The 25,353-nt window shown below is 56.6% G+C and overlaps 1 protein-coding gene and 2 long non-coding RNA genes across 7 annotated transcripts in view; 1 reads left to right on the plus strand and 2 right to left on the minus strand.

Annotated features, from left to right (window-relative positions):
* Nucleotides 1-25,353, plus strand: part of Rps6ka2 (ribosomal protein S6 kinase A2) — a 290,124-nt gene that overhangs the window by 106,669 nt on the left and 158,102 nt on the right. The window lies entirely within an intron of this gene.
* On the minus strand, nucleotides 1,476-6,307 carry LOC144365950 (uncharacterized). The gene is made up of 2 exons (XR_013424684.1): nucleotides 4,963-6,307; nucleotides 1,476-1,667 (listed from the first exon to the last, which is right to left on the minus strand). It is a non-coding gene; the product is annotated as an uncharacterized LOC144365950 (long non-coding RNA).
* LOC144365951 (uncharacterized) lies at nucleotides 2,038-4,956 on the minus strand. The gene is made up of 2 exons (XR_013424685.1): nucleotides 4,500-4,956; nucleotides 2,038-3,174 (listed from the first exon to the last, which is right to left on the minus strand). It is a non-coding gene; the product is annotated as an uncharacterized LOC144365951 (long non-coding RNA).

Below are 25,353 nucleotides of genomic sequence, written 5' to 3' on the forward strand. Positions count from 1 at the left end.
CCAGCCTGCACAAGCGTGCTTCCCTGAGCAGGGGCAGGCGGGCAGAGGAAGAGGCAGGCAGGCTCTACACCCACGCTGGTTGGCAGCACCCTGCCCAGGGTGTGAGGCTCTGCGGGGCCGGTCCTAAGAGGCAGCTGGAGCACAGCACATGCAGCATCCCATGCACCTGGGGATGGCCTCATGTGCAGCAGCAGGTACAGAACTGTGGGCCCACACTCGTCCCTGCTGAGTCCTGTGGCTTTGCCTATCTCCAGCTCCAGCTCTGGGCAGCCCTCTGAATCCCAAGTGGCTCTTTACTCTGGGTTTCTTATGGCCATGACTTCCTGGGCCTCAGGGTGTGTGTGCACATGTGCATGTCTATATATGCATGTGAATGTGTGTGCAGGTGTGTGTGCAGGTGTGCACTCTCTTCTGCATGTCATTGGGGATGCTGACAGAGGTCCTGGGCTCCCAGTATACCGTGACCCCTGCTGCTGCTGGCCCATCCCATCCTGCCCTTTTGGTCCCCACCCTTCTCTCCCCAATTGTGACGAATGAACCCTAAGTTCTCCTCCCAAATGAACAGCCTGTCACCCCAGCAAACTCAGCTGGGATCTCTGGACCTCAGGTCCTCCATCGGGAGAGGAGCTGGGGCAGGGCTGCAGTGACAGGAATCACACATTAGTTAGGGCACAGCAGATGCCAAGGTGAGCGGAACACACAGCCCTGCTCAGGAGGCCAGCTGCACACTTGTGTCCACTTGGCCTCTCACACCTCAGTGTCCCTGTCTGTGAGATGGAACGAGAGAGCTGTGCCTCTCTCCCAAGAACCAGGAGGGTCATGTGCAGTCAGAGGGAGCCTGGCACAGGGCGAAGTCCTGTGTGTCGGGCCGTCCGTGAGGCGGGCATCAGCAGCAGCTTCGGCCTCCAGACCACCATTTTGTTACTCACTAACGCTGGTAATTGGCCAACCGGGTTTTTAATGTGAAGTCAATACTCCAGGATTAATGTGTATTGTAAACAATGGGGCTTCATCTACAAATAACTACGATTAACACCTTTTTACTCTAATAAATAATAAATTCATTTGGGGAATAGACATCTAAATAGGTGCAGTTTCTAGAGCTTTGAACTCTTCTTCCAAACTTTAGAAATTCATCCATGGTCAGCAGATGTCTGTTGTGGTGCTTGGCCCCACTGACCCAGAGCATGCTGGGAATGACGTGCCGTGGAAAGTAAGAGGATTTAGAGCCAGAAGACCAGATTCTGTGCCCCCATCGGCCTCTTGCTGACAGCCTAGTGAAGGTCACCTGGCCTCTCTGAGGCTCCATCCCCCTCCCGTCTGCTCCCTCCTCAGGTGTGAATCACACTCATTTCTACCTCCCTGGCTACACGCTGTAAACTGTCAGGCCTGCGTGAATGTCCTTACCTGTCAGGAGAGGCATGCCCTGTCCAGGGATTTCTTATCTGAGATAAATAAGAATCAAAGGCAGAAACTTAAGTTTTTAAAATTTATTTTGCACTTAAGTAAAAAAAAAAAAAAAAAAGCCACAAGTGGAGAAGGGCGTGTGGCTGGATGGGGAAACGGTTCCTGTGGCCCATGACCTCGGGCGTCTGGAAGGGTCAGCTGTATAAGGACCTGGTTCCATAGTGGGATGGGGAGGCACATCCACAGGCGGAAAAGGTGTTCTGAAAGTAAAGGCAGAGCAGGCTCTGAGCAGCAGAGGACTTGGAGCTCCTGGAGTAGAGCCAGGGCTGGGAGGGGAGGGACACGGGCCAGGAGGTGGCCCAGCTGGTGGCAGGAAGGGGGACACGCTGCAGGGCCTGGCTGTGCCCCTTGCCCAGCTGTGCGGCTGGTGTGAGCATGGTCCCCGCACCTACATGGGAAGCTGCTTTGTTTGCCCAGGGTCAGAGCCACATCTTGGCACCAACTTTAAAAGTGAGCCATGGACTGGGGGTATAGCTCTGTTGGTAGGGTGCTTGCCTTGCATGCTTCAGGCCCTGGGTTCAATCCCCGGCACCACAACACACACACACACACACACACACACAAAGTGACTTGTGTCCTCGGAGGGATTTTAATATCAGAAATATTTAAACCGTCAGTCTCCACCAATGATCTACAACCACACTTACTTCTTGAGTGGTTAGATCCTTGTTTTAAAATAACTGAGTCTTATAGGAACTGTAAGCATCATCATCAGAAGAGGGTTTAGTAGCCACCTTAGATCTGCTTCAGGTGCATGAACTTCAAAAGCCCTTGGCTCAGCCAGTCTTGTTCTATTATGCTATTTCCTCTGCCTCCTCCTGCCCCCATGCCCACCCCCACAGCCCCAGATTTTGAGGCAAGTCCTAGCCATACTATAACTTTAAGAATTTAATTTAAAATTTAATTTTGGGGCCATCCAGAAACAACCTCCCTCCTCATTTTCAGGGTAAAAACAACAGCATTAACACCCATCCAGGCTGGTCATCAGGCCTGAGATGATCGGGAGCGCTCCATGGAGGGGTCTTCTCCTCCACGCTCCCGTGACCACATGCTCTAGTTTCTTGGTTCAGGCAGGCCGACTTGCTGTGTTTCAGCCTACTCTTTCCTGTGGATGCTAAGTCCAGGACTATCTGCACTACATTGTGATGGTGCAAAAGCAGTCGGTGTTCAGTAGAAACTATTCTTTGAATTCTGAATGTGAGTCTCTTCTGGGGTTGGAAATCAGTGGTCCAACCCTCCTGTGATGCTGAGCTCAGCAGCTGCGGCTCCCAGGTAGCTGACGATCACCCCACAGTGAGCTGCGTTGAGAGCAGGTGAGGTGCAGTCAGTGTGTCGGCAGCTTCCCGTGATCTCCACTGATGGAGGTCACCCAGGATCTAGCTCCCTGAGTTGGGAATACCTGTACCAAGCGGCTCTGCCTCCTGGTGGAAAACCAGGTCCTCCTGGTCCTCTGGGAGGCGTCACATGTTGACTGCCCACCTCTCAGGACTGGCCAACCTCCACTGGGGCCTGCCACCCTCGTGCTCTGGCTGTGACTAGCCATGGCCACGTGGAATCCACCCAGGCCACAGGAGCCCAGCATGTTGGTAATGGGAGTTCCCCTGGTGAGCTAAGCAGTGTCGAAGCCCAGGCTTCCTGCAGAGCCACAGCGAAAGTCTCCTGAGTGCTGGACGGCGCTTCCCATCTCTCCCTGGATGATTTCCAAGACTGGAAGAGCACAAGGGAAACACTTGAGTTCATAACTCTCGACCCCTTTGCCACACAGGGAACCATGTTTGGCATCCAAGGAACACACAGGTGTCAACCAAAAGCAGTTTGCATCTGGCCAAGGCAGGATGCAGACTCTCAGAGCAACACCCACCCCCACACCCGTGAGCGCTGAAGATAGGAAGCAAGTGACCAGGGAGCTCAGCAGGGCACCCAGAAGGCTCTGGGCCCCACCCCACAGGGGCCTCAGGCTAGGGACACGGGGACTAGGCGTGCACCCGGGACAGAGTGGCCTGGGTTGAAGTTCTATGTGGGCTGAGGTGAGACCCTCCTGTGGATGCCTCCAATGACAGAGGGACGTGCTGGGTGACGAGGCCCCTGAAGGAGCACAGTGGCCAGAGTGGGTTCCACGCTAGGATTCTCCGCCAGCTTAGGGAGAGCACAGCAGGGCTGTTTCTAAACTTCAGTGGCCGTGCTGGAGCCTGGGCCTGGAGCCCTGGACCACTCCCCTGAGAGCAGATAAACTCCCTGAGCAGGGCTGGCTGACTGCTCTGTCGCTACAATGCCAGCCTCTGGCCTGTAGTCACGTGACCTGGTGACCACCTCGTGACGACCTGGAGACCTCGGAGCAGCAGGTGGAGCCCCGAAGGGGGAGACCTAACAGCCCACAGGGAACTATGGGGTCAGCCCTCAGGCCAACAGGCTGCCGGGGACCTGGGAGGATGGGGAAGGAGAAAACACCCTGGAGTTCAAATCTGACCCTAAAACCAACCGGGAAGAGAAGTCAGAGTAGGACAGCCTGGAGGAGTTCTCAGAGGCAGACCCGCAAAGAAGACATGCATCGTGGCTGAAGGCACAGGCGCCCTCTCTAGGTCTCCAGGCCTCTGGTGGGCCAGCCCCTCCTGGGGGAGGCACCCAGCAGCCTGCCCTGAGGGAGGGGGGTCTTCTGTCCCCTCAGGGCCCTATGTATTGGGGGGGGGGACATGGGCAGGGCTGCTGACTAATGGAGGCAGGTGAGGCTGAGAGGGAGGCTCAGTCAGGATGAAAGGGCAGCTGGGGAAGGACGGGGAGCAAGGGGTGGGGCTGGGGGCTGGGAGACCCCTCTTCCTCTTCCTGCTGTTTTCTTTCAAACAAAAGCTGCGCCCACAGGCCACACCACACTTCTCTGGTGCCAGGGGGCATGCAGAGGGCCGAGCAGGGCACAGGGAGAGGCCAGGGAAGCCCAGCCCCTCTCCACAGTGCTGAGCACCTCACTTTCTGAGCCTCCCTGAGGGAGTGAGGTATTTTGTAGAAAGACGGGTTTCAAGCATTTTCTTTGTACTCACCAGGCCTGTTTCTGGCTCACATCCCACGTCTTTGAAGTAGGAGTTCTTATTTCCATAAGTAGCTTCTGAATGCGTTCCTAGATTTCCTATTCCATGTTTCCTCATTCCCAAATCCTCTCCTCACCCCCTCTGTCCAAACACATCAGTCACTGCTCTGATGGCTCTCCTGCCTGCTGGGCTGTCTGTCCTGCCCTCTTCAGACAGACCCACCCCCACGAGGACCCTCCCCCTGCCCTGATGGGCAGTCCTGCTGATGATCACGATCCATGAGAAAATGCAGCTACTTCCCAGCTAGGGCCTCCCATCCTCCTGGCTTGGGCTGTCCGTGGCCAGGCAGTGGACGCTGCCTAGTGCCCCCTGCCATGTACTCCTCTGTACCCAAGGTCAGAGACTCCCTCAAAGAGAAGCCTTCCTATTACTCTCTGGACACATTGTGTGGCTTTCTTATTTGACAGTAACTTACATGCCAACGTGGATAACTGCAGAGGACTCTGGTGGGAGGATCCCACTTTTCCTGTTTTCAGTCTCTGGGGTCTGAGAGCACTGGTCAGAGAGACACCAAGAGTTCTGCCGGAACCCTCTCCCCAGGGTGCAGGTCTTGCGTGGCCTTGGCTATGAGGCGGGGCCTTTGGAGCCTTCACCGAGGACCAAGGACTGAGGCTTGGCTCTGTGTTAATCTCATGGTCACTCTCAGCACAAGCACGTGAGGTCTGCCTGGCCAGCTGAAGCCGGCTCAGCAGCAGATGGCAAGGGCCTGGAGCATGGCTCGTTGAGTCAGCTGAGTCCAGGGTTTGCAAACCCTGCTGCTGCTTAGCCCCGGGGACTGTCTCCCAGCCAGACAGCAGCTGGCACCGTCAGCTCCGGCCAGACACTCTGGAGTCGCTAGGGGGCCCAGAGACCCCCCACCCAGGGGCAGGGCCTCAGTCACATCCCCCAGAGTACTCATGGGGTGCTCAGGCAGCGCAGTCTCCTACAGCCTGGTCTTGGGCTCCTCCTCTTCGCAACTGCTGCTCAAGGAGCATGGTGGGGTGATGTGTCTCCTCAGCACAGAGAACCCCAGATCTGCAGCCTGCTCCCGGCCCTGAAGGTGTGTGCCTGTGGAGGCTGGAGGCCGGGAATGCAGGAGGTGGAGGAGGAGCCCTTTGTCAGCGCTCACGTGTGTCCCAGGGCGTGGGCACTGCAGTGCCGGGAGCTGTCCTGTAGGTGTGCAGCCAGCTGGGGGAGGCCGTGGGAAGGAGATGGCAGCTCTGGGAAGGGGCACCGGTGCCCACCTGGGTCTGCAGCAGCGCTGCTCCACACCCACACCAGTCCAGGTTAAAGCCAGCACCAGGGAGGGTGGGGGCCACCACTGTGGAGGCAGACCAAGATGGCTTTCGAGGGGCAATGTCTGAAAAAGGCAGGGATTATCCACCCCCTCCATGTGCAGGGGCACAGGCTTCCCTGGGGGAAAGGGGACCGTGGCGGTCTCAGGTTCCACGTTCAACAAGACTGCATGGTGCAGCTAAGGTGGCCTCTCTCCCAGAAAAGGAGCACGGTGGCCTTGCCATGGAGCCAGCAGTAAAATGTGAGACTCAGGGTGGGAACGTAGAAATCCGAGTAGGATCTGCCACCGTGGACAGCGGGAGCAGCCTCCTGCCTGCCTGGCTCCTGCTCAGAGGGACACCCAGGACACCAGGAGAGCGAGTCTCCCGCTGCGGAGCTTGGTCACCCTGTTGCCTGGCGTTCCTCTGCTGGACGGCTGTTCTCTGCGGCTTCCTGGTCTTCCCTGAGCTGTGTGCTGGACTTCTTTTCTCCCACAACATCCTCAACCCCACGTACCTGCCGGCAGGTGCTTCCTGGTAACTGCTGATTCTTTAATCTCCACCGAAACGTGTTTTTCGTGAGTGTTTTTCTGGACTTCAGGCACACGCTTGTCCTCGACCCCAGCAGGGGCTGGCAGGACAGAGAATCCCGGGCTCCTCACTGCCCGCAGAGGCTATGAGCGGTGACTGTGCCACACCCGATTCCTCCCTGGGCTGAGGTCTGCTGCTGTGAGGTAGAGCCCTGCTGCACTCTGGTCCCTGGCTCCAGCTGGCCTATGGGCTGGTGTCCAGCTCGGCTGCGGGAGGCCGCTCGGCTGCGGGCTTCCACTTCTGCCTCCTTCTTTCCATCTGGTGTAACCACGTAAAAGGCCTTTTATTTTGAATCCTATTTAGATATAAAATGTCTCTTTAGTGATGTCAGAGATGTTCCTGACCTTGCTTTTAGTTCAAGGTCATTTAGCACTAGGTCATGTCCATGATGAAACTCCCACCTGAGTCACAGTGACCTCCTCCTCAGCCAGCCCCGTGGTTTCACTCGCTCCCTCTCCCCTCCTAGGCCTCCCTCTCCCTGTCCCCTCCTTGTCCCCACAGGCTCCCTGTCCCCTCCTGGGCCCTACAGGCTCCCTGTCCCCTCCTGGGCCCTACAGGCTCCCTGTCCCCTCCTGGGCCCTACAGGCTCCCTGTCCCCTCCTGGGCCCTACAGGCTCCCTGTCCCCTCCTGGGCCCTACAGGCTCCCTGTCCCCTCCTGGGCCCTACAGGCTCCCTGTCCCCTCCTGGGCTCTACAGGCTCCCCATCCCCTCCTGGGCCCTATGGGCTCCCTGTCCCCTCCTGGGCCCTACAGGCTCCCCATCCCCTCCTGGGCCCTATGGGCTCCCTGTCCTCCTTGACCCTTTGGCTCCCTGTCCTCTTTGGCCCTAGGTGTTCCCTCTCCCCTCCTTGGCCCTCCTTGCTCCCTGTCCCCTCCTGGGCCCTACAGGTTCCGTCCCCTCCTGGGTCCTGTGGACTCCCAGTCCTTCTTGGCCCTATGAGTTCCCTGTCCTCTTTGGCCCTAACTATTCCTTGTCCCCTCCTGGGTCCCCTCTGCCCCTGTCCCCTCTTCTGCATTCCAGGGGGCCACACTGACACCTCCTCAGGTATGTGGAACAGAGAACCACACTGCCCTCTGAGACCTACCCTGGCAGCATCCCACACGTGCCCGTAGGATCGGTGGCCCATCAGGGACAGTGACAGAGCTCCCGGCGTGGGAGGAAGGCTGGGCACTCTGGGAGCCGGCTCTGCCTGAACCTGGATGGGACAATCAGTGTCTTCCAGGGTCAGGGGTTTTGACCAATGACAAACTCACCGGCTAGATGGCTTCTCTCGGCCACTCACTGGGGATCATGTTCACTTGACATGGGGATCGTGGCCACCACAGGGCTTTTATTCCAGCCCAGTCGTGGTTACCAATACCTCCAACGCTCCACAGCCACGTGTCGGTCACAGATGGCTAAGAAGGTGAGCAGGGTTTGCAGAGGCAGAAGGCTGAGAGCTGATACAGGCCAGAAGTCACCGTGGGCAGTCAGATGGGGTCACCAGCGCTGGAGAAGTGGCTAGAGATGTGCAGCTTGTTCATGCTGCAGTACTTGCTCCAGGTGGGCGACAGAAGGCGGGGTTTCCAAGTACACTGAGTCCGACAGGGGACAGAGCGGAGGTGAAGCCCTGCAGACAGGGTGGAATTCCTTCCCTGTCAGCAGACCCTGGGCATGTGCAGAAGGCCTGGCAGGATGTGGGCTGGTGTGTGCTGTTGCAGCTCTCGGTGCGGTTCCTTCACGTGTCTCAGGCAAGGAGTTGCACCATTGGGTGGTCTGATGTGTCTGATACGCCCTGGTTTCCTGGATACGGGGTGATGTGTCTCTGCATCCATGGCTTCTGACTGTTTGTTAAGTGCACAGGTGATCATTTTTAATTAGCAGGATTAATTTAACACTTTGTGTGTCTTATGATTGTGCTGTGCAGCTGGGAGTCGGACTGAGTAAGTTCTGTATGTCCAACATCTGGTGGTTGTCTTGTGTTTGCCCAGACAAGTTACCAAGTCATTCTGCCTTAGCACTTACACTAAAAACAGAGCAGCTCAGGGCCACTTTATAAAATGGAGGACATGTCTCATGGCTACACATACCCCAAGAACTATTGTTCTACACACCATGGAGTCACCTAGGGCAGGCACAGCCTGAGAGCTGCTGTTCTACACACCATGGAGTCACCAGGGCAGGCACAGCCTGAGGACTGCTCTTCTACACCATGGAGTCACTAGGGCAGGTGCAGCCTGAGAGCTGCTGTCCTATACACCATGGAGTCACTCAGGGCAGACACAGCCTGAGGACTGCTGTTCTACACACCATGGAGTCACCAGGGCAGGCACAGCCTGAGGACTGCTGTTCTACACACCATGGAGTCACCAGGGCAGGCACAGCCTGAGGACTGCTGTTCTACACACCATGGAGTCACCAGGGCAGGCACAGCCTGAGGACTGCAGTTCAGCACACCATGGGGTCACTCAGGGGAGGTACAGCCTGAGGACTGCTGTTCCACACACCATGGAGTCACCAGGGCAGGCACAGCCTGAGGACTGCTGTTCCACACACCATGGAGTCACCAGGGCAGGCACAGCCTGAGGACTGCTGTTCTGCACACCATGGAGTCACTAGGGCAGGCACAGCCTGAGAATTGCTGTTCCACACACAATGGAGTCACCAGGGCAGGCACAGCCTGAGGACTGCTGTTCTGTACACCATGGAGTCACTAGGGCAGGCACAACCTGAGGACTGCTATTCTACAACATGGAGTCACTAGGGCAGGCACAGCCTGAGGACTGCTGTTCTGTACACCATGGAGTCACCAGGGCAGGTGCAGCCTGAGGACTGCTGTCCTACACACCATGGAGTCACTAGGGCAGGCACAGCCTGAGGACTGCTGTTCCACACACCATGGAGTCACTAGGGCAGGCCCAGCCTGAGGACTGCTGTCCTACACACCATGGAGTCACTAGGGCAGGCACAGCCTGAGGACTGCTGTTCTACACACCATGGAGTCACTAGGGCAGGCACAGCCTGAGGACTGCTATTCTACACACCATGGAGTCACTAGGGCAGGCGCAGCCTGAGGACTGCTGTTCTACACACCATGGAGTCACTAAGGCAGGCACAGCCTGAGGACTGCTGTTCTGCACACCATGGAGTCACTAGGGCAGGCACAGCCTGAAGACTGCTGTTCTACACACCATGGAGTCACTAGGGCAGGCACAGCCTGAGGACTGCAGTTCTACACACCATGGAGTCACTAGGGCAGGCACAGCCTGAGGACTACTGTTCTACACACCATGGAGTCACCAGGGCAGGTGCAGCCTGAGGACTGCTGTTCTACACACCATGGAGTCACTAGGGCAGGCACAGCCTGAGGACTGCTGTTCCACACACCATGGAGTCACTAGGGCAGGCCCAGCCTGAGGACTGCTGTCCTACACACCATGGAGTCACTAGGGCAGGCACAGCCTGAGGACTGCTGTTCTACACACCATGGAGTCACTAGGGCAGGCGCAGCCTGAGGACTGCTGTTCTACACACCATGGAGTCACTAGGGCAGGCCCAGCCTGAGGACTGCTGTTCTACACACCATGGAGTCACTAGGGCAGGCGAAGCCTGAGGACTGCTGTTCTGCACACCATGGAGTCACTAGGGCAGGTGCAGCCTGAGGACTGCTGTTCTGCACACCATGGAGTCACTAGGGCAGGCACAGCCTGAAGACTGCTGTTCTACACACCATGGAGTCACTAGGGCAGGCACAGCCTGAGGACTGCTGTTCTACACACCATGGAGTCACTAGGGCAGGCACAGCCTGAGGACTGCTGTTCTACACACCATGGAGTCACTAGGGCAGGCACAGCCTGAGAGCTGCTGTCCTACACACCATGGAGTCACTAGGGCAGGCACAGCCTGAGAGCTGCTGTCCTACACACCATGGAGTCACTAGGGCAGGCACAGCCTGAGGACTGCTGTTCTGTACACCATGGAGTCACCAGGGCAGGTGCATCCTGAGGACTGCTGTTCTACACACCATGGAGTCACTAGGGCAGGCACAGCCTGAGGACTGCTGTTCTACACACCATGGAGTCACTAGGGCAGGCACAGCCTGAGGACTGCTGTTCTACACACCATGGAGTCACCAGGGCAGGCACAGCCTGAGGACTGCTGTTCTACACACCATGGAGTCACTAGGGCAGGCACAGCCTGAGGACTGCTGTTCTGCACACCATGGAGTCATCAGGGCAGGCACAGCCTGAGGACGGCTGTTCTGCACACCATGGAGTCACCAGGGCAGGCACAGCCTGAGGATTGCTGTTCTACACACCATGGAGTCACTAGGGCAGGCACAGCCTGAGGACTGCTGTTCTGCACACCATGGAGTCATCAGGGCAGGCACAGCCTGAGGACGGCTGTTCTGCACACCATGGAGTCACCAGGGCAGGCACAGCCTGAGGATTGCTGTTCTACACACCATGGAGTCACTAGGGCAGGCACAGCCTGAGGACTGCTGTTCTACACACCATGGAGTCACCAGGGCAGGCACAGCCTGAGAGCTGCTGTTCCACACACCATGGAGTCATTAAAGGCAGGTGCAGCCTTAGGACTACTGTTCCACACACTGTGGAGTCACCAGGGCAGGGACAGCCTGAGGACTGCTGTTCTACACACCATGGAGTCATTAAAGGCAGGTGCAGCCTGAAGACTGCTGTCCTACACACCATGGAGTCACTAGGGCAGGCACAGCCTGAGGACTGTTGTTCCACACACTGTGGAGTCACCAGGGCAGGCACAGCCTGAGGACTGCTGTTCTACACACCATGGAGTCATTAAAGGCAGGTGCAGCCTGAGGACTGCTGTTCCACACACCATGGAGTCACTAGGGCAGGCACAGCCTGAGGACTGCTGTTCTACACACCATGGAGTCATTAAAGGCAGGTGCAGCCTGAGGACTGTTGTTCCACACACTGTGGAGTCACCAGGGCAGGGACAGCCTGCTCTCCAGAGGTACTTGCAACTTGAACTGGAAAACCTTTTAATAATTCATCAGGACACCCCAGGTACCAACTCTGGCTATATAACATACCCTTACAAACCCCAGCGACTGAGAATAATCTCAGGAGTTTTGAGGCTGGGGTTGGCTGACCATGGCGGGTGGTGGGTGTTCCTGAGGAACCGCTGGAGCCGCTCAGCTCAGACACGGTGCCGGTCCTCCTGTGGCTCATCGTCCTGCTTGTCCAGCGGGCTGTCACCTAGGCTCGCCCAGGCATGTCCTCCCACAGCAGCGGCAGGCGGGGCAAGCCCCTTCACACAGGGCTTGTTAGTCCTTGTTGGGTGCCGTTGGCTGACGTCCCCTGGCTACGGCAAGTCACTCGAGTCCAGCTCAGGATCAGGGTGGAGAAGGACTCCCTTGGACCCGCTGTTTTGAGGCATGTGGCCAAGGGCGAAGGCAGAGGCATGGGCAAGGAAGGGGCAGCTGGGCCACTCACCACTCCTGCTGGCTTTGCCTTAGGTGGGCACCGTGTGGTGACCCTGAGGTTTGCAGCTGGAAGCCGGTGCTTTCCGCATGGAGTTGATGAGTTGGTTTCGACTCTCCCCCGTGAGTTTAGCTGGTGTGAGGCCCTCCTGAGCTCGCTCCTCCGGTGTGCCCTGCAGAGGGAGGGCCACTCTCAAACCCCAGGGGCTGCACTGACCTGTCTCCCCAGGAGGGCTCCCGGGGCCACAGTTGGAGCTGCCTGGGTGATACCCACCTGTGGGTCACCTTTCCCAACCAAGGCTGATCTCCCCTAGACCTGTGGCACTCAACGGGGGTCACAGGCAGTTAGGGCAAGACGGACATTCAGAGGGGCCAGGATTGTCTTTTGTCCCCTTGGGCTGAGAGCACCAGAATGCATGGGCCTGGACAGTGGTACCCAGCCCGGGGGAGTGGGGAGAGCAGGAGGGGCACCCGGCAGGTGGGCTGGAAGCACAGCAGTGGGTACCCTCTGCGGGGACCCAGGTGCAGGCCCCTGCAGGATTCCAGTTCTGGTGGAGGCTCTGGGTGGTGCAGACCTGTCTCCCAGGCCTCAGTAAGGACAGAGCAGAAGCAGGCCACTGTCCCAGGGCTGAGAACCTTGACTGCACAGCCTGCTGGCTCTTAGCCTGGGGGAGCTGGGCTGACATCGTCCTCCATCCCCTGCCCCAGCTGCCCCAGTGGGCCAGCCAGCAGGGTTGCAGGGGGCTGGGCACTGGATGGAGTGCTGGCCTCAGTTCTGTCCCTTTTCCTGTCACTGCCACACACTCTGGGGCCTCTTAGTTCCTGCAAGGACAATTGGAAGCAAGTTCTCTTTTTTATTTGTTTGCTTAATTATTTTGTCACTTCTAGAGCCAGCCACACAGAGCCCTGCAGAGGTGCCCACAGCAGCCAGGCACCACGCCCTGGAGGTCCAGAGGTGGCTTCCAGGTGGTAATACACATGGTAGTGTCCATCAGAATCCCCAGAAGCTCACTGCAGTGTGAACATATCGTCTAGGAGGACCTGGGCTATGGCTGTTAGCTTTCTGTGCTGTGACAAAATACCTGAGATAATCAACTTAAAGGTAATAAGTTCTTATGGTTTCAGAGGTTTCCTTCCACGGTCACTTGGCCCTGTTACTTTGGGTCGTGGTGAAGTAAAGCATCATGGCAGTAGCATGTAATGGAGGTGGCCAGGAAGCAGAGACAGGAAGGGTCCAGGTTCCCAATATCCCATCCAAGGTCATGCCCCAGCGACCTAACTTCCTCCCATCAGCCCCCACCCCTTTATTTTGGTACCAGGGATTGAACTCAGGGGTACTCGACCCCTGAACCACATCCCCAGCCCTATTTTGTATTTTATTTAGAGACAGGGTCTCACTGAGTTGCTTAGGGCCTCGCTTTTGCTGAGGCTGGATTTGAACTCTCAATCCTCTTGCCTCATCCTCCTGAACTGCTGGGGTTGCAGGTGGTGCCCTGCTAGGCTCCACCTCTTAACATGCCTCTTATGACATCAAAATTCTGTAATCCTGTGATGAGCAAAATTCTCAGATAAAGATGAACTTGTTCCGGTTCAGCCCCCTCAGTGTCACCAGCTCAGCTTTAGGGGCTCCTTTGCTAAATTCCAGGCAGCAATCACGGAGAGGCAGCCATTCCCTCCAGGCCACAAGGAGAAAGCTTGGGGGGTTCTCTGACCCGGCTCCGGGGGAAGGAGGAGCAAAGCCCACCCAGGCGCACTGGTGGCCTCGTGCAGACTCAGGGTTTCTAAGTCTCCTCTGATCTTTGGCCCCAGGGTCTGCTGTTCAGGTTCCCTGCCTTTGTGCTCAGTTTGAGAACAATGGTGGAGTCTCAGTACCGAGTCCAGGAGGTCGGGAGAGGCGCAGGGGAGAGTGGCATCAGAGCTCTCCTGCTCCAGCTTGAGGACGGCAGTGTGGCCAGGACACGCATCTTTCTTACTCAGTGCGGAACCCTTTCCTGCTGGGTTTCAGGGAGTGGCTGGAGGCCTAGCTGGCCTGGAGAAGCCGACTACTCTCTGGGCAGCGCTGCCTCGGGACCTGGGGGGGCGAAGTCGGTAGCGTCCCACCCATGAATCAGCGGAGGCCGCAGGCGCTTCCCGGAACCCCTGCTCAGTGCCCACCATGTGGGGACACCCAAGGCCCAGGCACCAGAGTCAGCAGGGACACCCTTCCCAGCCCACAGGAGGCCAGGCCTGCTGGAACGGTGGGTGGGGCGTAGCGATGTCCCTGAGCTGCAGCGATGCCCACAGGGAAGGGGTCCAGAAGGGGCGCGCAGGCTGGCTGTGGAGAAGTGGTCAGAAGGCTCCCTGGAAGAGGTGGGCTGGGGAGGCCAGTGGCAGGGCAGGGTGTGGACGGGGCATCCACTGTGTCATGGAAACTTGGTGAATTCAGACGGGCCAGAGCATGAACTGCGAAGAGCAAAGGAAGGCAGAATCCACATTTTGAAGCCCCCGGACCTTGCTCCTTGCTCCAGTGGCAAGCCAGGGTGTCTCAGTGTGGCGAAGAGGTGGGAGGGGGCAGCTCCAGGCCCAGGGCTCCAGGGGAGCAGGGGCCACCTCAGGCAAGGGGCCACTGAGGCAGGGAGGACGGCTGACTCAGGAGATGCTTGGTGGGTCGAGGCCATGGGCCACCGGACAGCTGGGTCAGGGAGTGGGTGGAGAGACAGGCAGAGAGGCAGCAGAGCCAGGAGGCTCTAGCCCTGAGCAGTGAGTGTGGGGGCCAGCGCTGGAGGACTCGGGTGAGGAGGGTGCGGAGAGCACCCCTGCACATCCCCGTCCTGCAAAGCCAGCTAACACAGCCAGGTCCTGCCCACGGGCGGCAGCTGGAACTAGCTGGCCCCAGCAAGGCAGCTCCCCAGAGCACGAGGCAGTCCCTGTGGACCTGCAGGGAGACGGACACACTGGTGGTCACACAGCGCTGCAGGCAAAGAGCTCCAGGTGGCTTGTTTGGGGACAGCTTTTGATTTCCCATAATAATACATACAACCACACACTTTCCAGAGCAAGGAAAGACAAATGGATGACAGGACCGACCAGATCTGGTGGAGGAGAAGCTGCAGGCAGAGCCCAGGGCCCTCTCTGTTCATCCGTGGTGCATCATGTAGGAGCATCGACTGAGTCCCGGCCACGTGGCAAGTCCTTCCCCGAGGGCTGGGGATGACAAATACAGACACCAAAGCCCTGATCTATTAGTAGTTCCCGATATGTAATATAGGTAATTGAAATGTTGTGGTTAAAAATAGACAAAAGTTTTGCCTAATAATTTTTATTACACCATTCAATGTCATTTACATCTAGCATTGCAATCCCTATTAAAGAAAACACACAAAACCTGTGAATAAAAGATAGAAATGGCTAGGCGTGGGGGCACACGCCTGTAATCCCCAGCAGCTCAGGAGGCTGAGGCAGGAGGATCGCAGTTCAAAGCCAGCCTTAGCAACTTACTGAGGCCCTAAGCAACTTAGCAAGACCCTGTCTCAAAATAAAAAACAAAAAGGGCTGAAGATGTGACTCCATGATAAAGCAGCCAGGTTCAATCTTTGGTTAAAAAAAAAAAAAAAAAGATAGGTGTGAGTGTGTGGGAGTGTCGGTGTGTGGACCCCTCCATTCCACAGGGGCATCTTCCTGGTACAGACCTAGGGACCTTCTGCAGTTCATGTTGGTGGGGACTGTGTGCCTTGCTGAGTGTTTCTAAGAGAGTGTCACTCTCAAGTGGCCACAGGCAGTGATCACCTCTATAAGCTGAAGTGTTCCAGTTGTGGGTTCAGATGGCTCAGCAGGAGGGGACTGTGTCCTTTGTTGTTGCCAAGGATTGCTCAGAGTGAGGACGGATGGGAAGGAAAGCAGAACCCTCGCCTACTGTTTATTATGGTCTGGGAACAGGGGAATTAAATCAAGTCCAAGCACAAAGCTAAAAAGAGTAGCTGCTGTGGTTGGCAAGGAGCAGATGGACAAATAAGTTACTAGTGGGTCTAAGCAGCTTCCTGGATAACACTGAAAGTTTACCGAGCACTTCAAGCATAATTGCACTTTCCAGAGATTCTCTGCAATGGGGAAGTCGTGCTGTTTGAGAGGTAATAAGATGGAGACTTCACAAGTCTAGTGGTTAGCGGAAAGTGAACTGAAACTCAGGTCTTGACGTGAAATCTCACGCTCCATCTAGACACCTTCGTCCTCTCTGGCAGCTGCAGGTGAGCCCCACACCTGTTTTCTGGTGTGCTAGTCATTTACTGGGGTCCCCCTTTCTCCCATCACCCTGAGATGGCCTCCCCCAAAGGCCTCCTGGAGGAGACCCTACACCTGGTTCTACCCAGGTCTTCCTGTTCTGGGCTCTTTGGGACTGTAGGAATAGTTCTTCTAGACTGGCCACAGTCATCTTTGAGAAAAATAAGGTATTCCTTTAGAATAAGTGACAAACCCAGGGAAGGGGAGGACCCCTCTGCGTCTTTCCAGGCATCACACGGAGCCGATTCCTCTCTGAAGGAGCTGCCCTCTGGCGGGAGGACCCACTCTCAGTGCGAGGTGGCCCCGGGTTTGGCTTCCCCAGGGTGCAGTCTGTCCTGAGTTGAAGTGAGCTGGAGACCATAAAACCCATGTTCACAGGGACCCCAGGTTTTCCAGCTCTGCCCAGGAGCTGGCGTCCACCTGCAGGGAGGTGGCGGAACTACGTCCTGGAAAGGCTGACGCCAGGGTTGCAGCCAAATTCTAGAACAGCATCCCAGCCAGACGCCAGCAAGCTCCGAGCAGTGAGCAGGTGTCGACTCCTAGGTGGACTCAACAGGTTTCTGAAAAGAGCAATTTGACAAAAATTAAGACCATTTTCGATTTTAAAATACTTAGTAAGCCAAAGTTAATGATATTTATAATGTGGTAAAAAGAACGATCTTAACTCTTGGTACCATTTCATCAAGTCAGGGGCTCAGCAAGGGCCCCACCATCAGCATGGAGACAAGGTGTTCCCTGGATCTGCACATTCAGAAGCAGTGTTTGAGAACATGGTGTGGCAGGAGAGAGGCATCGACCTGGGGAGGTGTGTGCACCCCATGAAGCTCGCCGGAAACGGGGGTGGCTTCACCTGACTCTGCATTCCAAACTCCAGATGGGTCAGAGCTACATAAAAACAACTGAATCATAGAAAATACATTCAGTTACCTGATCTCAGAATGGGAAACATCCTTCTAAGAAAAGCAGAGCAGAAAATAACCTCCAAAAGGAGATCTGATGGATAGATAAGGAGCTGATTTCATACACACAGAACTCTCCCGACACAACAGGAAAGGGGCTCTCTGCAGTGGAAACAATGGGCACAGGACGCGGTCAGACCCTGCACAATAGAACCCTAACAGAAGGGCCCGCAGATGTTCCAGCACTACCATGGATCAAAGCAAGGCAAGTTTAGACAGTAAAAGTCTGGGGCCATATGAACCCACTATTTAGGGGCAGTACTTGACACTCACAGTCCCTCTGTGACAGAGGTACTTCCACACTGCAGGCGAGAGTGTGGATTAATTCACAATTCAGAACAAAGCTGAACCGTATCATTAATCTCCAATGATCTGCACCTCTACCTTGGTAGTCCAAGGGAATCATAAGGTGGTTTTTTAGAGTTGATGCTTTGTGTTCAAGAATGCTATATGCTGCATCTTTTTTTTATTTTTAAAAAACCCAACAGTGCAGAGCAGGCCAGCTGCTCCATGACACAGTCGTGGAGATGATGCAAACATCAGAAAAGCGTGTGGCTGTGCCCTTCACACAAGAGACAGCATCAAAAATGGCATCTTCAGTAAAGCCCCAGATGGTGAATGATTTGTTATGAACTCTTGTGTCCTAAAATTATTTTTTGCAATACTTGTTCTATTTGTGATTAAACCATTAATTGTGCAAGTAATAATTTACTTCATTTCTTCAAATTGGCTCATGAGTCAGCAGCTAGGCACCACCTTGTCCCTGGCATGGATTCACCTGCGTGGTGCCCCATGCCTCAGACAAGCACTCAGGTGTTTGTCTTGTAGTGCTGTCCTACACACACAAACACACACACACACACACACACACACACACGTGCGCACACACACGGAGAACCCATAACAGTGCTGACTTTCTGTGATGGGGTGATGGCCCCTGAAGCAGTTGCCCATCATATGTGATGTAAGTCTGGGGTGCCGCTCAGTGGCTCAGTGATAGAGCACGTGCCTAGTAAGAGCAAGGCCCTGGGTTTGGTCCCTGGCACTAAAAAAAAAAAAAAAAGTGTGTACAGAGATTAAAACAGTTGAGAATGCCTTGGTTTTCCTAGTGGGAAATACCCATGCCTCATGTAGTGCTTGTTGTCAGTGCACAAAACTGATTCTCCAACAGTCCTAATTCCCTTGGATTTTCACACCTGCCTGGTGATGTGAGTGCACACACCTTCCGTCCCGTGAAAGCAGCAGGCCCTGAGCTGTACCTGGTCCTGCAGTGGGTGTGGGGCCACAGGTCAGTAAGCTCAGGACCTCCGGACTCCATGCTCACGGGAGCCAGTCTGCCACACCGCGCGCCAGTGGAGCTCGGGAAGATCACCATGAATTCCCTAGCGTGGTGCTCTGAGGCCCAAGGCCTGGAATTATTGACAACCCCCTGTGCCTGGCAGGGAGTGGGTACTCAATGAAATGCATGACTATGGCTCCCGGCCATTTAGAACAGCAGATAACAAAATTTGGAAGCAAATGCAGATGTTGCTTAGTGACAGGGAGGCATGCTGGGAACGACTCACAGGGCCATGTCCTCATTGTGTGAACATCACAGAGTGAGCTCACACAGGACAGCAGTGACGTCACCAGGAGCACCACTGTGCATGCAGCCTGACCATCCCAGATGTCTTGCACAACACCTGCTGCAACTCCTCTTCAGGGTAGTGAAGAAAAAGCCACATCCCAACCTCCTATGACACTGCTATGTCACTTTCCCTCCTGCAGACAGCGTCTCTCGGTGGACAGCACACACCCTCATCCCTGCCAGCCGTGCGGTTCCTACAGTCATCCTGTTTAAAGACCCAGCAAGTGATCCTACACAATATCAGCTTTGTTTTTAAATATCATGACAGAAATGGGGAAACGGAGCTTTTTGTGTTGCTATTTTGGCATATTTGAATTGTTTTCTTTTCTTCCTGCCTCATTAGTGCTTCATTATGGACACCTGTCCAATCTGGACAGGTAGCCGGTGACTCTGTGGTCCCACGAAAGTGCCATCAACAGCCTCTGATAGGGACTTTGCGTTGTCTTCATCAGCAGGGGGGGTGAGGAGGGGAAGGTTGGCCGGTGGCGCACCTGCTGCGAGGGTCACAGGAGGGTCACAGGAGGCAGCCTCCTGGAGAAGCACGTGGAGTTCCTGTAGTGCTCAGGGACACCAGATGCGAGGCCTGCTCCTGGCGCATGCCCCGCCCGGCTCTCTGCCCCACACTGAGAAGTGCTGCCCGTTTCCAGGTGTCAGCAGCCAGGGCTGCGTCCACCTGGCCCTCCAGGGAGAAGCTGCAGCAGCCACCTGACCCTCATTTCCACCAGCAACAGCGTGGAGGCCCTGGGGAGTGTGGCGCCTGAAGTGGCTTGGCCCTCGGTCACCCAGCAGGCCCTGCAGAGACAGGTGCAGGTCAGGACTGCAGCCTCAACCTCGGGCCTCTCCAGCGGCCCCGGGCCTCCAGGCTCAGCGTGGCAGCTTCTGCTGTTGCTGTCAGGGCCCTGCACTCTTGGTCACCCACAAGGACCTCTTTCAAGTCTGCTGTCCTCGGCGTCCTCCACGCCCAGACCCTGGGCTTCAGTACCTCCAAGGCGGAAGACGGTGGAGAAAATAGTTTGACCTTGTCATCTGAAAAACTCTCAGTGTGAAATTCTAGTTGCGTCAGGCCCATGACACCGCTGGGACCTTGTGTGTCACCTGCAGAGGGTGAAAGGTGAAGGGCCTGCAGGGCACGGGAGGCAGACGCAGAGCGGAAGCTTAGCCACGCAGCCACCTGCGGGATCTCCCACGCTTGCTCCAGAGGCCTGGGTCCCCAGGTGTGTGGGATGGCCATGGTCACCGGGCTGTCAGGACAGCTGATGAAGCTTTCAGGTAGTAACCGAGGCTCAGCAGGCACTGCTGGTATCGGCTCCAGGGCCAACCTGCTGCTAACCTGGGCTCCACTTCACGGTCCCCAGACAGGAGTTACACTGAGGAGCCAGAAGTCACTTCGAGTGTGACTTTCTCGGGGGAGCACATCCACAGCTCCCTCTCCCTGGGAGAGCTTCCGCCCTGTGGACTCTGCGGGTCAAACACAGCACTTCCCGGCGATGGGAAGACCTGCTCAACGTCGTAGGTGGCTTTGCCTCTTTCCAGGCTCCTCTGACGCCCCACCACACACCCCTTTCTTACACACCACGCAGCCCAGGCCCTTAGTGAGTGGTGGATATCCTGGAGGGCCTTCCCACGACTCTCAAAGTGAATAATAGTGACGGCCGGTGCTCAGCAATGATCCCTTCCTTGTTCCTTCCTGGGTTAGTTTTCTAGAATTAAAAAAAAATTGATTGACATAATGTTTGTACATATTTATAAGGTACAATGTGATATTTTGATTAATGATTCATCAGTTACTAATCTGATCTGGGTAATTAGCATATCCATCTTCTTAACTCTGATCATTTCCTTATGGTAATACATTCAGAGTCCCCCTTCTGACCATTTTGAGTATACCGTGCACGTTTGTTCTCCCCGTGCTGGGCCACGGGCCCCCCGGAGATGCTCCCTGCCTAACTGTGACATTGGTCCACTGACCACCCCCACCCCTGCTCCCAGCTCCAGCTCCGTCTCCGGAGACCACGTTCGGTCTGTGGTGTGAGCCACAGGTGTGAGTGGCAGCACACTCACAGAGGAATGTTGTTACGTGTGCTGGAGCCTCGTTCTTTCGGTGAATTTAATTTTTGTTGTTAAAAAGGAGTCATTTTTCTCCCGTGTCTGTTTCACGCTTCCCTAAAGTCCCTCTGAGTGAGCCAGCCGTGGATTAACCACCCAGCAGGCATTAACCGGGCCTGAGTTCACGCGTCCTTCTGTCCGGCTAGGCCTGGTTACCTTGTACCCAGGTAGTGGTTTCCTAGCCCACCAGGACATTCTCATTGTCCCTTTGTGGCTCAGCGGGCCACAGGCGTTGCAGAAGGTGCAGGGTGAAGGGCCTGCAGGGCACGGGAGGCAGACGCAGAGAGGAAGCTTAGCCCTTCACAGCTCTGTGCCCACACCTCACCCTTCCCACTCTGCAGGTGAGGATGCGCACAGTGGAGTAGCTGCTCAAATCCAGGACGACCCTGTGGCTCGGGAGCACAGGGCTGCCCCTTCTTCATTTCCCTGGGTCAGACACCGTCTCAAAAAAACACACGAAGGGAACAGGAGCTCCAGAGGCCTTCACCTGGCCTGAGCTGCGTGGGCGCTGGGCTTGCAGCCTGGGACCGCCCAGCCCCCCATGAGGGGTCCTTGGTTCAGGCCCCGCCCAGCCTGCTGACTTGAGGGGTCCTGGTTCTGGCCAGTGGGAGGTGGAGAGCTGCTTCTCTCCCCCTTGCACGAATCCCTGGCGCCTCACTCGCGCCTCCCGTGGGAGTGAAGTTTTTCCTCCAACCTGAATCGAGAATCCTGGGAATCAAGACCCACTTCACACCGTCTTCTCCCCGCAGCGTGAGCCTGAGGCTGGCCCCCAGGGAGGATCTGGGGAGCACTTGCCAGCTGCTCCCTTCTGTTCCCATCCGTGTGCCCTGGATGAGGGTGTCACCTGCCAGGGCACCATTTCAGGGGACTGTCCTAGTCCCCACTTTGGGAAGGTGTGTCATGGGGAGATGTACCCACGCTGCATCTTGCACAGGGCAGACAGGCCAGGGCCCACCTGCCAGACTGCCTGGGAGGAGAGGCGGTGCTGGCTGGATGAGGGGCGGGTCTTCTCCTGTTGGAAGGCGGTTCACCCAGGGCCTAGGGGAACCACGCAGCCCAACAGGGAGCTGCAGGAAGGCATCTGGGGGAGAACAGGGCCAGACTGCCCAGGCCTGTGGCCTTCCCTGGTGGCGCTGTCGCATCTCGTCCTTCTGTTCCTTACACCCCCGTGAGGCTCCCCTGTCGCTGTGTGGCCCGTCTGTGCTCACAGTGCAGAGTGCGCTGCTGCACGCCGCCCCTGGGCGCAAACGCTCCTTCCCGGCTGCTGGACAGGCTGCTGTCTCCAGTGTGCTCGTTCCAGAGCGGGAGGTCCCAGGGGTGCCTCTGAAGCTCCTGGTGCCACTCTGGTCCCTTGGTCCTGAGTCCCCACACTGTGAGAGGTGCGTCTTCAAGCTGCACAGATGGAGCTGTATTGTTCTCAAACCCTCGGTGCCGTGTGCACCCCTGCCAGTCCACACGGGAGTCTAGTTGGCCCACACTGCTGATGACATTGAAGAGTAAGTAGGATTTTTTTTTAAGAGAGAGAGAAAGAGAGAGAGAATTTTTTAATATTTATTTTTTAGCTTTCGGCAGACACAACATCTTTATTTATATGTGGTGCTGAGGATCAAACCCAGTGCCGTGCGCATGCCAGGCGAGCGCGCTACCACTTGAGCCACATCCCCAGCCCAAGTAAGTAGGATTTTAATGGCTGTGAGATATTTAGAATCATAACAAGAAAGAAACATGGTCTTGGTTTTCTAAGAACTTAAAAAGTTCTCATTGATGTCTTATGTGAAATTGGAATTTCTCTTACCTGTCCTTCTGTTACCCGCCCACCAGCCCTCCCTTGTCCAGTTCCACCTCTGGGCAGCAGCCCTGTCCAAGGCTGCAGAGTGGTGTCTAGGCTGCCCCAGGGAAGCCACGAGGTTCCTGGCCTGTCGGCTGTGTGGCACACTTGGTGACAAGCGCCACATCTACCAGCTCCAGGCACCAAGGCACTGGGCACAACCCTGATGCCAGTGTGTGTCTGGCGCCGTGGTGGTCAGGCTTCCTGGGCCGTGGCACAGCCCTCGTGGTGCACCTTGCTGCTGGCCTTCCCCTGGGGTCACCCAGCGTGAAAGCTGATGCTCCTCTCCCCGCCCGGTCCCCTGCTGGCACAGCCTGTGCCCACACCTCCTCCCAGCAGCTCCCTCAGCTCCAGGCTGCGGTGTTTAGGAGGAGGCCTCGTCTCAGCCCTGGAGTGGGGTCACAGCTGCCACTTCACACCCCACTGTGCCCAGGGACACGGTCTTCCTCCATCGGCACCAGCTTCCTGGAGCATTACGGACGAGGACGAGCGCAGGGACCAGGTGCGCCATGACCCTGCCGTGAAGCGTCACCAGTGCCAATGCTACTGGAAGTGGAAGGCGCCTGGGGAGGGGTGCGCCGAGGACAGGCTGCAGTGCAGGGTTCCAGGACGGCGGGTGGCTCACTCCCGGCCGACGCGAGCAGCTGTGAGCCCAGCCCGGCTCCCGGCCCTCTGAGCACCACGCAGGTGCTGCAGACGTGGAGAAGAGTCAGAAGGATCTGCAAGCTCTGTCACACGGTGAGCCTGTGACACCAACTCAGAACCTCCAGAACCCTTGGCCCTTGTTATGGTTCAGATCCGAGCTGTCCCCAAAAGCTCACGTGGGAGAGGACGCAAGAGTGACCGAGGGGACATGAAGGTGTGAGAAGCTTGCTCTCATGGGGCATCAGTCTACTTGGTGGGTCAGTTGGAGGGTGAGGTAGGCCGGAGAGTGGCTGGAGGAGGTGGGTCACTGGGGGGGCCTTGGGGTCTCGGCTGTCCTTGGTGAGTGGAGTCTGCTTCCTGTGGCCACGTCCTGCGCTGCTTTGCTCCTCCGCACTGTCCACCGTAGGTTCTGCCTCACGGTGGCCCAGAGTGTGGCTCTGAAACCATGAGCACCAAGTAAACTCTTCCTCCTCCACATCGTTCCTGTCAGGGCTTTTGGTCACCGTGACAAGAAAAGTCGAATAAAGCAGACCCCGTGTGTGAGACAGCGGTTCCCTTTTACCTCCGCCAGTTTGAATCCCTCACAACTGAAACACGGCGCTGCCCAGTGTGCGCAGCCTGGCTCAACAGAGAGAAAGTGGACTCCCACTCGAGACATCTGCGGCCCCCTGGGAAGTGACCGACCGACAGCATGTGCGTGTTTCTGATGGAGCAGAGCACTAGGGAATCCATCTCTTTTTTCCTGATTTTCTGACTTAGCCATCTCTTCCCACTGAGGCTTCCACTGATGTCCCTGGTCGGGGTGGGGGGGCTTCTGTTGGAGTCCAGAAGGAGGGAACCCAGGCCCGGGGCAGGGAGAGAACGGGATGAGTCAGCGGGCAGCGTGGCCGACCTGCATTCGTGCCTCCCAGCGCGGCAGAGGTACCTGTGCCTCCACAGACCTGGCAGGCTTCGAGGTCTCCTCCTGGGGGCGGGCACACCCCTTGTACACGTGGACCCAGAATCCACATCCAAGCGCTCTCACATACAGAGGTTCAGGAAGTAACTTAAATTGGTACGATGGACTTGACACACTGGGCCAAGCAAATGTGGCACTTCTGCCCCCGCCCCAGGGCCGCTTGGCCAAAGCCAACGTGGCCTCTGCCTGGATCAGCGCAGCCCTACACGGAGTGGCAGAACTTCTCTCATGGAGGAAACGCCCTGCTGTGACGCCCAGAAATATGGCTAGAGTGACAGAGGAACTAACCCCGCTGCTGCGCTTTTCCCTGGGGAGCACCTGCTCAATGGCGGAGAAGTTGCTAAGAGAGTGGGGAGAGGTCGTGGACCCCCACCCGGCTCCTCCGATAGCATCTTAGGTGGCCAGGGTACATCTGTCAACGCTGAGAAACCAGCCTGGGCGCGGTACCATCATTAACTGGACTGCAGGCTTCATTTGGATTTCACTGGGTATTTCTTCATGAAACCAGCCTTTTAGGAAAAGGTGTATTGAACTCTGCCCTGTTTAAACTTCGGGGCCTGTGGGCAGGGGGCTCCCTGATCACGAAGCCCAGTGTGGACAGCTCTCACCACAAAGGCTCAGTCAGGGCCTGCCCTCCCCTCCCAGGGCTCTCCAGTCCTCTGACAGCAAGAGCCAAGGTCCTGTGGGGTCCAGAGAGCCCTGCCCGCCATTCTCCCCCCTTGACGGCTCCCTGTGCTCCAGTGGCCTGCTGGGCTTCCTGGGTGGCCGTCCTCAGCTGGCTGATGCGCCTGGCACGGAAGGAGACACTGTCCCCCGGCTGTGCTGGGTGAGCCCCGGGAGAGCTGGGAAGTGCTGGGCTCTGGGACAGAGCGAGGCCATCCGACCCCCTGCTTGGCAGTGTGTGTGGACAGGCAGCTACGTGCGGGCTCTCTCCCAGGCCTGGGAGTACCAGTGACAGAGGACAGAGCTCACTCTCTGCCATGGAGAAGCCCAGAGGTAAACAGGAATGTCACTGTGGTGCCTGGAGGGACAGGGAAGGAAGCGGCAGGGAACGCAGGAGGCGCCTTGTAGACACAGGTGGATGGCAGCTGCTTCCTAGGTGCGCGTCAGCAGCACAGCTGTGGTGACATCACTG

Source organism: Ictidomys tridecemlineatus, chromosome 8 (assembly GCF_052094955.1).
Source record: "Ictidomys tridecemlineatus isolate mIctTri1 chromosome 8, mIctTri1.hap1, whole genome shotgun sequence".
NCBI classification, from domain to species: domain Eukaryota; kingdom Metazoa; phylum Chordata; class Mammalia; order Rodentia; family Sciuridae; genus Ictidomys; species Ictidomys tridecemlineatus.